Source organism: Macrotis lagotis, chromosome 3 (genome assembly GCF_037893015.1).
Source record: "Macrotis lagotis isolate mMagLag1 chromosome 3, bilby.v1.9.chrom.fasta, whole genome shotgun sequence".
Lineage (NCBI taxonomy): Eukaryota > Metazoa > Chordata > Mammalia > Peramelemorphia > Peramelidae > Macrotis > Macrotis lagotis.
In genome coordinates, this window is record NC_133660.1 from 225,931,206 (window position 1) to 225,945,459 (window position 14,254).

Below are 14,254 nucleotides of genomic sequence, written 5' to 3' on the forward strand. Positions count from 1 at the left end.
AATGCTACAAGTCAGGTCTCAATTTATTATTGATTTATTTCTCATTCATTCAAATCTTGATTTTTATAAATCAGAACTTAATTTATTGTTTTACTGGTTGTCTAGACTTAAGAAAGTGATGGAGAAAATGTTAATAGTGCCATTTTTCAATTGTTAAACATTTATCAGCAAACCATTGGTGAAAGGAGAAAACAAGGATTCTTGGTCGAATTTTATAGATAAGAAAGCCAAGACCTAGAGGAGAAATGACTTTCACAGAGTTCACACAGTGAATTAATGTCAGATCCAAGGCTAGAACCCAGCAACCCAGAATCTCAGAATTGGAAGGGAATCCAAACCATATCTTCCTGAAGTATCTGTTTGGACTGCAACATTCCTAACAAGTGATTCAACCAGTCTCTTTGCTTGTTTTTCTTTGTTTTTGCAAGACAATGGGGTTGTGACTTGCTCAAGGCCACACAGCTAGGGTTAGGGTTAGGGTTAGGGTTAGGGTTAGGGTTAGGGTTAGGGTTAGGGTTAGGGTTAGGGTTAGGATTTGAACTCTACTGTGCCACCTAGCTGCCTACCTCTTGAAATCTTAGTCTGTCTTCAAAGTCCAGTTCAGGTGCTTACTCCCCTGTGAAGCCTTTTCTGATCTCCATCCAAACCTCTTTTGCCTCCACCCTCCAGACCCTAACTTAGAAAAGGGATCTTTACCTTCCATCATCTTCAAAGCTAAATGCCCCCTTCATCCACCCAATGAAGGTATCTTCAGTCCTGCTTCTTCCCCATCACTTAGCACTCCCCCCCCCCCCAAATTCCTGTGAACTCCTTTGAATTTATTTTGGGTTTGTATGGTAACTAATGTGATATAGGTGGTAAAGAGCACTGAGTCTTGAGTCAGGGAGACCTGACACTAGTGAAGCCTCAAATTTGCCTCAATCTGATCCACTATAAAATAGGATAATAATAGTGTCTGCCTTAAAGGGTTACTGTAAGAATCAAATAATATTTGCAAAATGCTTAGCACAGTCTCTAGCACATAGTAGGCAGTTGTTTCTTTTCTTCCTTCTATTTGCTTCTCTGTTCATGGTTTTCCCCAATGGAATATAAACTCTTTTTAGGCAGGGACTAGGTTTATTTTTGTCTTGGTATCCCTGAAGACTATCCTGTGAGAGGTACTTGATAAGTCTCTTTCCATTATATCTCTCCAGAGACTCAACTCTCCACATCTCCATTGCTTTATAATCTATATGTGCTTTCATGTCTATTTTGAGTTTATCACACCTTTCATAGATTTACAGCCCTATTAGTTCAGGGAATGAAAAAATAGTTCCATTTTACTGATGAGGAAACTGAGGGCGTAAGATGAGTGGCAGAGCTGAGACTTGAACCCAGGCCTTGTTCTTGGAGTATCCCCTCACCTACCTTTTAAACTTGGGTATCTCTGGTACTCTTATGGGGGTCAACAGAGGATGGGTCTCTATGACTTGGGGAGAAGCCATCCCAATTCACTGCCCAGTCTGTTCTCCACGTGGCTGGTTTGGTCGACTGCCAGGAGGCCTTAGATTTTTTGTTTTTCTTTCTCGTTGATTCTGGCTTCAGACAGGGAAAGCAAATGCTGACCCATATTTCCGCTGAAATTAATTTGAAAAGTAGGCCATGAGATGAGGTTGGAGCTCAGGCTTGTGGGGGAGGCCACGTGAGCTGCCTCAGGCACAGGGTCAGATTTTCCAGGCTTGGGGGAAGCCGCCTCCTTGGAAAAAAAAAAGTGACTTCTTCCTCGCTGCTCACTCTGCTGTTTCTCCTGAGTCTGGTTGAGAGGAGGGGGCACAATGGCCTGGAGGCCTATAGGCTTCCAGGATGGGGGTTGCAGCAAGCTGGGGGGGGCAGTAAGTATGAATGAGTTTCAGATGGAAGAGGGGAGGTTGGGGAGGGTTGGGAGCCTTTGTCACTGGCTCTCCTACATGCCCTCCAAAGTCCTTGGCCCTCTTCAGAGTCACACTATCAAGGTCAACTCCTTATATAAATAGGATACTTTGCAGTTTGAAAAGTGTTTTCCTATGCTTGCATCACCCTGGGGGAGGACAATAGAACTATTAACCCATATGTAGGACCAAACACATATGAAAACCATAAGAGTACCATCATGTTTTATGGAGGAGACAACTGGAAGCCCAGAGAGGGGAGGTCACACCCAAAATGCTACCAATGAGTCAGTGTCAGAGTAGCCCTAGAGCCAATGTTTTGGATTCAAGAAGAGTGTTCTTGGCAATGCTATACACAGCTCTTAGGGACACCCTTGTCCTGGATTCTGTCTCAGACACAAGCCTTTGTTTTCTTGGCATCTTAGTCCCTGTCTGGGGCTACAGAAATTGCCCTACCCAACCTCTTCCTTTTCCTGAAGAGGAAACTGAACCCCCAAAAGAAGAAAAGATAAAATTTCTGCCCATATTTACATGGTGAATTAGTGAGGGACCCTAATATCCTATTCCTAGGCCAAGATTATTTTTTAAATGAAACTTCAATGCACCCACTACTACTTCTTTTACAGACAAGGAAACCCAAGTTCAAAAAAAAAATAAGGGAATTATTCAAGATCCCACAGCTAAGTGTCTGAGACCAGATGTGAACTCCTGAAGATGAAATTTCCTGATTCTAGTCCTGTACTCTACCTACTGTACCACCAAGCTGTTAGAAAAACATTTTGCAAACTTCAAATTACTATATAAATATGAATTATAATTATTTTCCAAACCTCACTTGACTTATGAGTCTAACTGGAAAAATCAGTTTCTTCAGGGTACCCCAAAAGAATATTATCTTCCCTCCAAGAATACCTGCTTGCTGGCTTGGGGATTTATCCCCCAGTCTGAATCTAGTCCATTTCTTCATTCTATTTTTTTCAAAATCACTATAACCAATCAGGAAGTTTCCTGATTACGTTTGGGTTTATGAGCTTGTGGCATCCCACTCAAATTATTATAAAAACTACTAGTTTACCAGATAACTCCTTGATCTTCTCCCAAAAAGGCGAATGAAAAAAGACCTCTCATACCATTTAAGTTTTTCCCATTGCCTCTAAAATAGAGTTCATCTCTGCCTCTTTTTCTCCTCCATCCCCTACTGAAGATGTGCAAAGACCAACTTATTTGATGTATATGTGGGCAAGAAGGTCTTCTAATACCTCCCACATAACATGACAAAGATGATCCCCTCTTCTTGTGTCTAAGGACTGCTTGGGTCATAAGACAGAAGGCCTTACATCTAAGTAATGTTTGTCCTTAGCCATACAACTCACCCTGAAGATTCTGTTGATAATAATAATAGTAATAACTGACTCAGGAGAAACAGCATTTATATGTTAGTGCTTTAAATAAAGCTATCATCTTTGAATCAGTATGTGTTCCGAGCCAAGAAGTGGGGAGTCCTCATTTTCAATTCTTTCTTTGGGGGACGAAGGAGCCATCAACCTATCTTCTTTACTTCCACCTGCAGAATTCTGGGCAGATCAGTCATCCTTCCCCAGAGAGTTTTCACTTGACCTCTCCACAGTTTCCTTAACTGTAAAATGAGGTGGGCTTTTTTTCCCCACCAGATAATCTCTATAAGTCTCTTCCAGCTTTAAGTCTCAATTATACCATTGAGACCATTTCCTCCAGACTGTTTTTTTTTTTTCCAGAATCAGCATAGGAAAGACTGAGAGCATTTCCAAGACAGTCCTCTCTCTGTAAATGTTTGCAGAATTAGTTTTGGCCTTCTCCTGAAGAGGGAGAGACAGAGAGAGAGAAAGAAGAAGACAGAGAGAAAGAGAAAGAGAGATAGAGATAGAAAAAGACAGAAGAAAGACAAAGAGAGACTGAGAGGGAGACAGAGGCACAGAGACACAGAAAAAGAAAGAAGAGAGAGAAAGACAGAGAGACAAACAAGGAAAGAGAAAGAAAAAGGGAAAGAGAGAGACAGAGATGAGAAAGAGTGACAGAAACAAAGAGAAAGACAGAAGAGACAAAGAAAGAGAGGGAGATAGAGACAGAAATAGAGAGACAGAAAACTGAATTAGGGAGAGGAGAGGGCAGAGTAGAATAAGCAGGAGAAATAGAGCAAGTCTCTTGAAGTAGATCAGCATTCCAAAACCATCTAGAGTTTCCCTTTGCCTAAAATCTCAGAGATAGTCAGAATCCGAACATCCTGGAGTTGGAAGGGGACTTTTGAAGTTTTCAGGCTCATAGCTGTGTTTGCACCTGAAGGTGCTGCAGAGGATGCCTCATCCATGCCTTCCTGGATGTTGCTAACAAATCATCATCCAGCTTCTACTTGGAGGTCTCTGGTAATAACTAGCATCCTATTCTGCTTTGGAATAGTTGGAGAAGATGATCGCCAATAGAGAGAAACAAACATTTCTTGAATACCTACCATACAACAGGCACTATGTTAAGGACTTTTTTTTTTAGTTTTTTTTGCAGGGCAATGGGGTTAAGTGGTTTGCCCAAGGCCACACAGCTAGGTAATTATTAAGTGTCTGAGGCCGGATTTGAACTCAGGTACTACTGACTCCAGGGCCGGTGCTCTATCCACTGTGCCACCTAGCTGCCCCTTATGTTAAGGACTTCACAAATACTGTTTCATTTGATCCTCACAACAACCTTGGGAGGGAGCTGAGACAGAGAAATCAAGTGATTTTCACAGGGGTCACCTGGCTAGTGATTGTCTGAGGCAAGATTTGAAATCAGGCCTTCCTGATTCCAGACCAGTGCCAACTGCCCCTAGGATGATGAGAGGTCAGAACCTTTTGGAATTGCCTGGGACAACTCATGTGGCTTATCCTGATCTCATCAACTATGGTGGACCAGCCAGGGAAAGTGATACTTTGGTCTGATGTTGCAGACCTCAGCAGAGGAGAAGTCATACCACAACTGTAGCAGCATCCCCACAGCAATGCTCTGTGTGGTCTGGGTATAAGACAACACATTCCAATATATGAAGAAATTCAGGGTTTCCTGTAGTTGGACATCCTTCTCCTGCTATGGCTAACTAAGTACATTTCCTTCTGTTATGGTTGATTTACCTTCTAATAACCTAGGGATGTCTCATTTTGTTCCAAAGCTGAACATAAACTACCCAAGTCAATCCTAAGTCAGAACACCTTGTGATTAATTTTTTTCCAAGGAATGTATTGTGTTTGTACTCTCACATTTCAACATTTACATCTCTGTTTGAACAATTGGGCTAATGGCTAAGTTTCTAAACTCCCACTGTCTAAGACAGAGCAATCTTTTGCCTACCAGTCTTGATATGAGGCCTAGTGCCTACCCCAAGTCTGTTAAAGGCCAGTGGTGTTTGACAATTCGGACTTTCTAGTAATGGACAGTAGAATCTTTAGTAGATTGAACCCCACCAAATATAGACAAGCTAGAGAGGTATTTTAATGAGAATTAGCAAACTCATGGATGGACAGGGAAATTTTAGCTCAAGTTGGTGTTGCTCAGTCTTGACCAGTTCTATGTGACTCCATGGACTTTGTCCCCTTGGGTTTTCTTGGCGAAGATACTGGAGTGGTTTTCCATTTCCTTCTTAAGTTTTTCATTTCCTTCCTTTTACAGAGGAGGGACTGAGACAAAGTGGGGTTAAGTCAAACAGCTAGTAAGTGTCTGAGGCTGGATTTTAATTCAGATATTCCTGACTCCAGGAATAGTACTCTATTCTCTACACCACCTAGTTGCCCATTTCTAGCTCAATCTAAACATACAAATCCAATACGACTTTGATAAATTAAGCTTATAACCTTTAATAGTAACCCTAGAAACACACAAACATTCCTGAGAAAATCAAAGTGATCCTTGTCCTCAACTCAGTAGAACCTCCCATGTCACAACCAGAGAGGGCTAGGAGAGCCTTCCTTTTCTTGCTTGTAGAGAGAAGATAATAGCAATAACTCATGTTTAGAAGGCACACTCAGGTTTGCAAAGAGCTTTCCATATATGAGCTTCTTGTGCTAACAAGAAGAAAAAAGAAAGGGAGGGATTGAAAATCTCAGAAAGCTCTCTTTCAACTTCACCCATGTTTTTCCTTTCAGTCAGGCCATATATTAAAGCCTTCCATATATATATATATATATATATATATATATATATATATATATAATATCCTTCATCTCCTCCATTGGAACGAAGGCAGCAATGTTCAATTTTCACTTTATGCTTTGCTAGTGAAGGTGGGTTTCCTTCCCAGTTTTGAATCAAGGGTGTACCCCCCTGTTGACAATAGAAAGCCTCTTCTTCAATCCAATCAGTGTGACTTGTTGGAGCTCATCCAGTATTGTAGCTAGAAATTAGTTGGATGTGTGGAGTTGTGATGTCCCTGTTCCAAATAACTAAGGTAACTCAGGGTCAGTTGAGAATTAGTATATTGCTAAGGATGTCTGAGCAGAGAAGCTCCTAATGAAAGAACATGTGAGCCAGAAGGAAGCACAGAGTTGGCGAGCCAGAGAAAATGGTGATCCATCACCAGTAAAGTAGGATAAATAGATGGCTTCAGTTCCTGATGGAGAGAGTCCCTGAAGCAGGTGACATGGATGTTTGTAAAGGCTTTTGTTGCCAAACTACCTGGAATTCCTACAGCATTGAGTCCAGGAATGTCAGAGACCAGGTTTTAGCCACATAGTAGGTGTTTAATGTTTGTTGACAGGAACATTAATTGGATCTGAGAATTTAAAATTGTGAGTTGAAAAAAATGATTTGAAAAAAAAAAGAATTGAAAAAGAGTGGTATTAGTCTAGTGGAAAAAAACCTGACTAGCATCATAAGATTTAGAGCTCAAAGAGAACATAAGTCTCGGGGAAATGACTGGCCTGATGTCACACATTAATGGTCCCTAGAACCAAGCCTAGGTCTCTTGACTTCAAATCTTTTATAGTTTCTATTATGTGATCCTGAAGCTCTTACGTGTAGCAGTGCATAGTAACAAGAAAGATTAGCTAACTGAACCTAGATGTTCCTATTCAAATATTTCTCTATCAATATGTATTTTGAAAATTCTGTTCCTTAAAAAGTTCAGTTAGTTAAATGAAATTATATTTACTACAGGAAATGTATGACTGACCCCCACCCACGCAGAGCAGCCAAACCAGAAGATCTGACCCTCTTTCTGCAAGGGGAAAGTCCATATATATACCACGAGCTGTCAGTTTACCCTAATTATGGACAAAGTGGCCTGAGGTGCTGGTCATTCAGTCCAAATCCATGGAATAACAGAAGATTCTTTAAGAATAATCAGGAAAGAGGGCAGCTAAGTGGCTCAGTGAATAAAGCACTGGCCCTGGAGTCAGGAGGACCTGAGTTCAAATCTAGCCTCAGACACTTGATACTTACTAGCTGTGTGACCTTGGGCAAGTCACTTAACTGCACTGCCTTGCAAACCCCTCCCCACAATGAGGAAGTTGGGATCAATAAATAATGTCCATAAAGGGCTACATCTAAGGCAAGGTCTGACAGGATTAGATAGTCAGAAAAATTCAGTAAAAGTTATAAATATTTTCTGCTTTGAAAAGGAAATTTTTAGAACATAAGCATGCATTCTTAATCAATGTTCTATCTTTGTTTGAATTATTTTACTGCTCTTTCCTCCCCCATAGGCTCTACTGGGGATTCACTTTTTTAACTGTCATAAAAATCATTTGGATAACATTTTTCCATGGGATACTGCCTCCATCTTATCTTGCTAATGCACATCATAAGATGACAATCCAGCTTTAGAAGAAATTAATGACTTTACCAATGACATAGAATCTGAAAGAAGGAAGATGCATTAAGAAGAAAAAAATAAGAAAATTGAAATATAAATACCCAAGAGCCTACAGTGTGGGGAAAAGGATGGCCTTACCTCCTCCACAGACAAAGCCAAATGGCAGTCATTCATAAAACTCCCTCTCCAATACCAACAGGAGCTGCCACCAGTTCCACTTGCCCTCTGGGAGTTTGTTCATGAACCTTGGAAACTCTTGTGTTGAATTTTGTTTTAATGAAGCAGCTTGGCAAACTCTGTTGGAATCAAATGGAAAAGAAGTCTGTCATGCAGCTGGTCACTAAATGTTGACTCCTAAGGACATGGGCTCATTGATTTCAAGTTGGAATGGACCCTCGAGGTCACCTGGTTCGATACCTTCATTTTTCAAATGAGAAAACTGAAGCCAAGACAAATTAATTGCTGCTCATACAAGGTCACATAGGAGAGAATTGGGATTAGAACCCCAAATCAAACACTCCTTCTACTCTTAGAGATCATTAAATACAAACTCCTCATTTTGTAGATGGGGATTCTGACATCTAGAGTGGGAAAATTAATAGAATGCTAAGAACCATAAAGAATCATGTAAATCAAATTCAAATCATGGAATCATAGAATCCTCTTCTCAAAGAAAACTCAGAGGTCGACTCCAATTTATACCTATGCAGGAACTTTTTTTATTGCTAATAAGTGGTCACCTAACATCCCCCCAGAAGATCTCCAGTGTTGGGGAATTTAATAAGGTGTAAGGCATCCCATCACATCTTTGGATAGATCTATTTGAAAGGAAATTTTTTTTTCCCAGAGCAAGTTGAAGTCTGCTTCTACAACATTCTTTCCATTGCTTCTAGCTCTGCCCTCCAGGGTCAAGAAAAACTATGGAGGCAGAAAGGAGCAAGAGAGAAGATTGACATTGGAGTCAGAGGATATGAATTCAAATCCTTCCTCTGATTATTACTACTCATATCCCCTCAGGCAAAGCATTTAACTTTCCTGGGTCCCAGTCTCTATATCTGCAAAAAAAGGGGATTGTATTGACTTCAAAGATCTCTGATGGAGCTAAATCTGACATAATTTTCAAGTGCTCAAAGGTAGTAATCAAGTCCCCCCTAAGTCTTCTCTTGGATCATTTCAATAAAATAAACATCTACTTCACTGAACTCTTATTAGGCACTAGTTAGACACAAAAGTTTGGGCAAGGCTCAATCTCTTTCTTCATGTAGCTCACCATCTAGTTGAGGGATAAGGAACAGCTCAAATGTCTATAATACACTCAGAGACATTAAAATGGTGCAAAAAAAGCCTGATGGTCTTCACCAATCAGGATGATTGGGGAATCTTCATGTTGTTTAAGCTCAACTATAAAAGATGGCTTGAATTTCAACAAGGAAAGATAGAATGCTTCAGATATGGGAGTGGCGTGTGCATCTAAACCAAGTTTTTTTTTTTTAAGAGGATCAAGGAATTCTCTTCTAGGGAATCTTGTCTTAGAAGAGATATTAGAAACTAGGAATCTAGTACCTGGTTTTATTCTTGGGAAATTGAGGCTGAATGAGAGAAAGTAATTTGCCCAAGATCATTGACAAAATAGTAGATTCTAGTCTGCTTTGACTCCTGGCTCCCAAACTCGTGTTTATTTCCACACATCACAGATGCTTTCTGCTGTGACCAGGACCTTCATGGCTTAATAAATTAACCCTAATTAGTGTATAATTCTTTCCAATAGTGAAGTGAGATGCCCACATTGCATCTTAGTCCTTCTCTAGCTGAAGCATGTGACACTTTAACATGGGAATGGAGCTGTCCCTGTATCCCCCTGGGAAGATTGATCCAGGAAATGTGAGGCTACCTGCAAAAGGTCAGGCCCTGAGTCAGAACTCAGGTAGCCATGGTAACTGAAGGAGAATACACAAGGACATCTGTTGTAAGGAGCAGTCAAGAGTATCTCTTAGGAGGGATGGAGAAGCCAAACTGAAGAATCTGTAAGTTCTCAAATTGACCTGCTCCTGTTTCCTTATTTTCCTTCCCCTACCCATGTCCCAGAGTATTTTAACCTGTGACATAAAGCAGATTTGAGGATTGCTGATTTATGTCAGTATTTATTCCTAGGATAATATCAAATGTAGAATCAGAACTGGAATCAAACCCAGATTCTTCCATTTATAGGAGACTCGAAGTTAAAATTGGACAAATGACAAATTCAAGGTCACACCCAGATCCCTTCCCCCCCCCAAATATAAAGCCCTTGAGAAAAAGGGCTATTTTTTTCTTTTTAACCATAGGGTAGAGCACATAGTAGACAGTTAATAAAGGCCTATTGATTATTGGATTGATTGTTTCATTGCTTTGGCTGTTAACTTATTCAGGACTCTTATCTTCTGGCCTCCAGGCTAGGCTTACTTCATAGTGACTAAACAATCACATTCTGATGATGGCATCTTCCAGTTGGAATTTACTCCAATTCCATTGAACATTGATTTTCCCAAGCACCTCCTATGTTCAGGGGAGCAACATTCTCACAACTGGATAATAACTAGACAGTGTGGTATAGTGGAAATCCAACCTCCTCATTTGATAGATGAAGAAACTGAGGCCAAGAAGTGAAAGAATTTTTCAAGATTAAACAAATAGGGGCATCTAGGTGGTGCAGTGGATAGTGTACCAGCCCTGAAGTCAGGAGTACCTGAGTTCAAATGTGACCTCAGACACTTAATAATTACCTAGCCGTGTGGCCTTGGGCAAGCCACTTAACTCCATTTGCCTTGCAAAAACCTAAAAAAAAAAAGATTAAACAAATAGTAAGTGGCAGGCCCAGGATTTGAGCTTTTGAACCTGGCCTTTTGACTCCAGATCTAGTATTCTTTCAGTACTTCCATACTATCACATCATGGTATGGGGGTCCTCCTGGGTTTTCAAAATCTATGGTATGGCTTTAGAGGATAGTTTCTGTCAGGTCCCCAAAACCAAGCCCCAATATGAACTGAATGACTAGCTAAACTCTGAGACTGTCATCGCCAGGAACTTGGTTTGCAGGATGCTAGATTTTGACTTATAATCATGGGAGATGATTTATAATGAGATGAATCATCTCTGCCATGCCATCTCATTGAAATTTGTGAAGAAACTACAGTTTGTATTTGAGATAAATGGTAGATACTTGAAGAAGAGATAAGGTGACTTGAGCACTGTTCAACCAGCTTCCCTGGCCCTCTGCTGTGTGAATGGATTCCTGGCTCACAGCAGGGTGTTGTTGATGTCTGAAATCTCTCCATTAAAGTTCTCCATTTTTAGATTGTCATTGTTTCCTGTTAAAATGCACATAACCTTGGGGAGTGCTGAAAAATGTCATTAATGATCACTGATCTTCATAGAGTGCTTAGGGTTTGTAGAGTACTTTATATGACTTGCCTCATTTGATTTTTACAACCCTACCAATTAAATTCTGCCAGTGAGACAAGGAAACAAAAGCTCAGAAAAACTGTCATTTGCCCTAGTCACATAGCTAATAAATATCAAAGGTGGTGTTTGAAAGAAGGTCTCTTCTTGGCTCCAAGTCCAGAATTCTTTCCACTTCATCATACTTCTCATCCAGAGCAAGAAATACTGTCCGCAGGGTAGATCTGGAAGGGAGTGCTTATGGTATTTTATTAAGGTGGTGGTTTGTGAACATTTAGAAAAAATGCTCTGCAGTGTAATTTGGAACTATCCAAAGGGCAATCAAATTGTGTTTACTCTTTGACCCAACATTATGACTACTGGATCTGTATCTCAAAGAGATTAAAAAAGTGGGGGGGAGCAACTCTTTTTGTGGTGATAAAGAATTAGAAACCAAGGAGATGCCTATCAACTGAGGAAAGGTTGAACAAGTTGTAGTATTTGAATGCAATGGAATACTGTTGTGCAATAAGGACTGATGAACAGGAAGATTTCAGAAAAATCTGGAAAGACTTACTTGAACTGATGCAAAGTGAAGTGAATAGAAGAACCAGGACAATGTACACCATTACAGCAACAATATGCAATGAGCAGCTATGAATGACTTTGGTATTCTCATCAATACAATGATCCAAAGGACTTAGGATGAAAAATGTAATCCAAATCCAGAGAAAACTGATGGAATCTGAATGCAGATGGAAATATACACTTTTCACTTTTTTGTTATTTTATTTTTCTTTTGATCTTTTTCTTCTTTTGGAACATGGACTAATAAGGAAATGTTTTATATGAATGTACATATATAACCTATATTAAATCACTTACCATCTTAGGGAGGAAGGAAGGGGAAGGAAAGACAATTTGGAACTCAAAATTTCTTTCTTTTTTTTCTAGGTGTTTTTTTTTGTAAGGCAAATGGGTTTAAGTGGCTTGCCCAAGGCCACACAGCTAGGTAATTATTAAATGTCTTAGACCAGATTTGAACCCAGGTACTCCTGACTCCAGGGCCGGTGCTTTATCCACTGCACCACCTAGCCACCTGGAACTCAAAATTAAAAAAAAAAGAATGTTAACATTTATTTTAACATATAATTAGAAAAAATGAAATATAGTGGAGAAAACAAAAACAAAGACTGCATAAAGTCAGAATGGTTTTGCCAGGAATGTCATGCCAAGATATTCTAATTTCCTTCTGGTGAAGGTGGGGGGGATGGAAGCCAAGATGATTATGTTGGATTTTAGCAAAGCACTTTACAAAAATCTCTTGGATATCCTTGAGAAGGAGATGAAAGATGTGTCCTAAATGACAAAACTATTAGGTGAATTTGCACTTCATTGAATGACCAAACACCAAAATGGCCATTAATGAATCATGATATTTAACAAATGGTCAGTGTTATTCCTTGAGGATTTGTTACTTGCTGTCTCAATGCTCATATCAATAACTTTTGATGAATGTGATGCTTCTCATGGGCTAAATGCTTAAAAAAACTAAACATAATATGAAACTGCTGAGGATAGTTAATATGTTGGATAACAGTTGGATTCTAAAATGATTCTACAGGTTAGATTAATGGACCAAGTCTATGAAATTAAAACATTTCAGTAATAGATATAAAGTCTTATACATGGTTCAAAAGGACAACTGTTCAAGCTTGCAGATTTTAAATGTGAGAAAAGCAAGACCTTGAGAGTTCTGGAGACAAAAATTCCAAGACAGCACCCCAAAAAGCTAATGCATTACCAATTGGAGCAGCTTGATGGCACCATGGATAGAATGCCTAGCCTAGAGTAAGATATGAATTCAAATTTAGCTCCAGACACTTTCTAGCTGTGTGACCTTGGTGAATTCACTTAATTACTGTTTGCCTCATTTTCCTCATCTGGAAAGTGAGGCTGATTATAATAGTACCTGCCTCACAGGGTTGTCATGAGTATTAAATAAAGTAATTGTAGCAAAATGCTTAGCACAATGCCTAGCATGTAGCAAGTGTTCTATAAATCTTACTTATCATATGGAGTATTCTGTTGAGTTCTGGATTACAAAGGTCATTGAGAAGATGATGCATCTCCAGGGAAAGGCAGTTAGGATGGTGAGTAGACTATAAACCATACTACTGGTATCAAATTCAAATAGGAAAAAAATCCTTATTGACTTCATTTTGACTTAGAAAACTTCAAATTAATATTATCTATGTTACATTGTATTTATATCTATTTTTCTCTAACATTTCCCAATTTCATTTTACTCTATTTGGAAGTCCAAATTTGATAACTCTGGAGCATACTATAAAAGGCTTTATTGAAAGAATTCAGAGAAAGGAATGGAGGGAATCATGATAGACCCCATAAAGTAGCTATTAATGAAACCATGTCAACTCAAAAGGTGATTAATGGGAACACTCCTAAAGATCTGTCCTTGGTCCTATGCTTTTCATTTTAATCATGGATGAAGGCTTTGAAGTTGTGATTATCAAATATGCTTAGATAACACAAAACTGGAAGGAATTTAGTTGTTGGGTTTTTTTAAAGTGGGTTCAAAAAATCAACTTGATGAATATAGTTTGGGGGAGGATTAGAATAATTCTTATGAAAAAGCACTGGGAGTTTTAATGGACTGCAGGCTTGTGATGAGTAAGCCATGTGTTATGCCAACCAGAAAAGTTATGAGAATTTGGGCAGCATGGTGACACAGTATGCAGCCCCACCAGGGCAGAACAAAGGTAGTGATCATTTTGCTTTCCTCTGCCCTGGCCAGACCATATCTGGGGGATTGTGTTCTCTTCTGGGGGCCACATTTTATGGAGAGTTTTAAAAATCTGGAACACATCCAAAGGAGGATTGGTTGAAAAAGTGGGGAGGTGTTTAATTGTAGGAGGAGATTTAAGGGGATGTTGGAATTCTAAAATCATAGATCTAGAGGAACTTTCAAGTCCATCTGGTCCAACCCTCTGTTTTATAGATAAGGAAATTGAGGTCTTCAAAAGGGTAAGTGATTTCCCACATAGGTAGTAAACATGCAGGCAAAATTTGAAGTCAAGATATGAAGTATCACTGA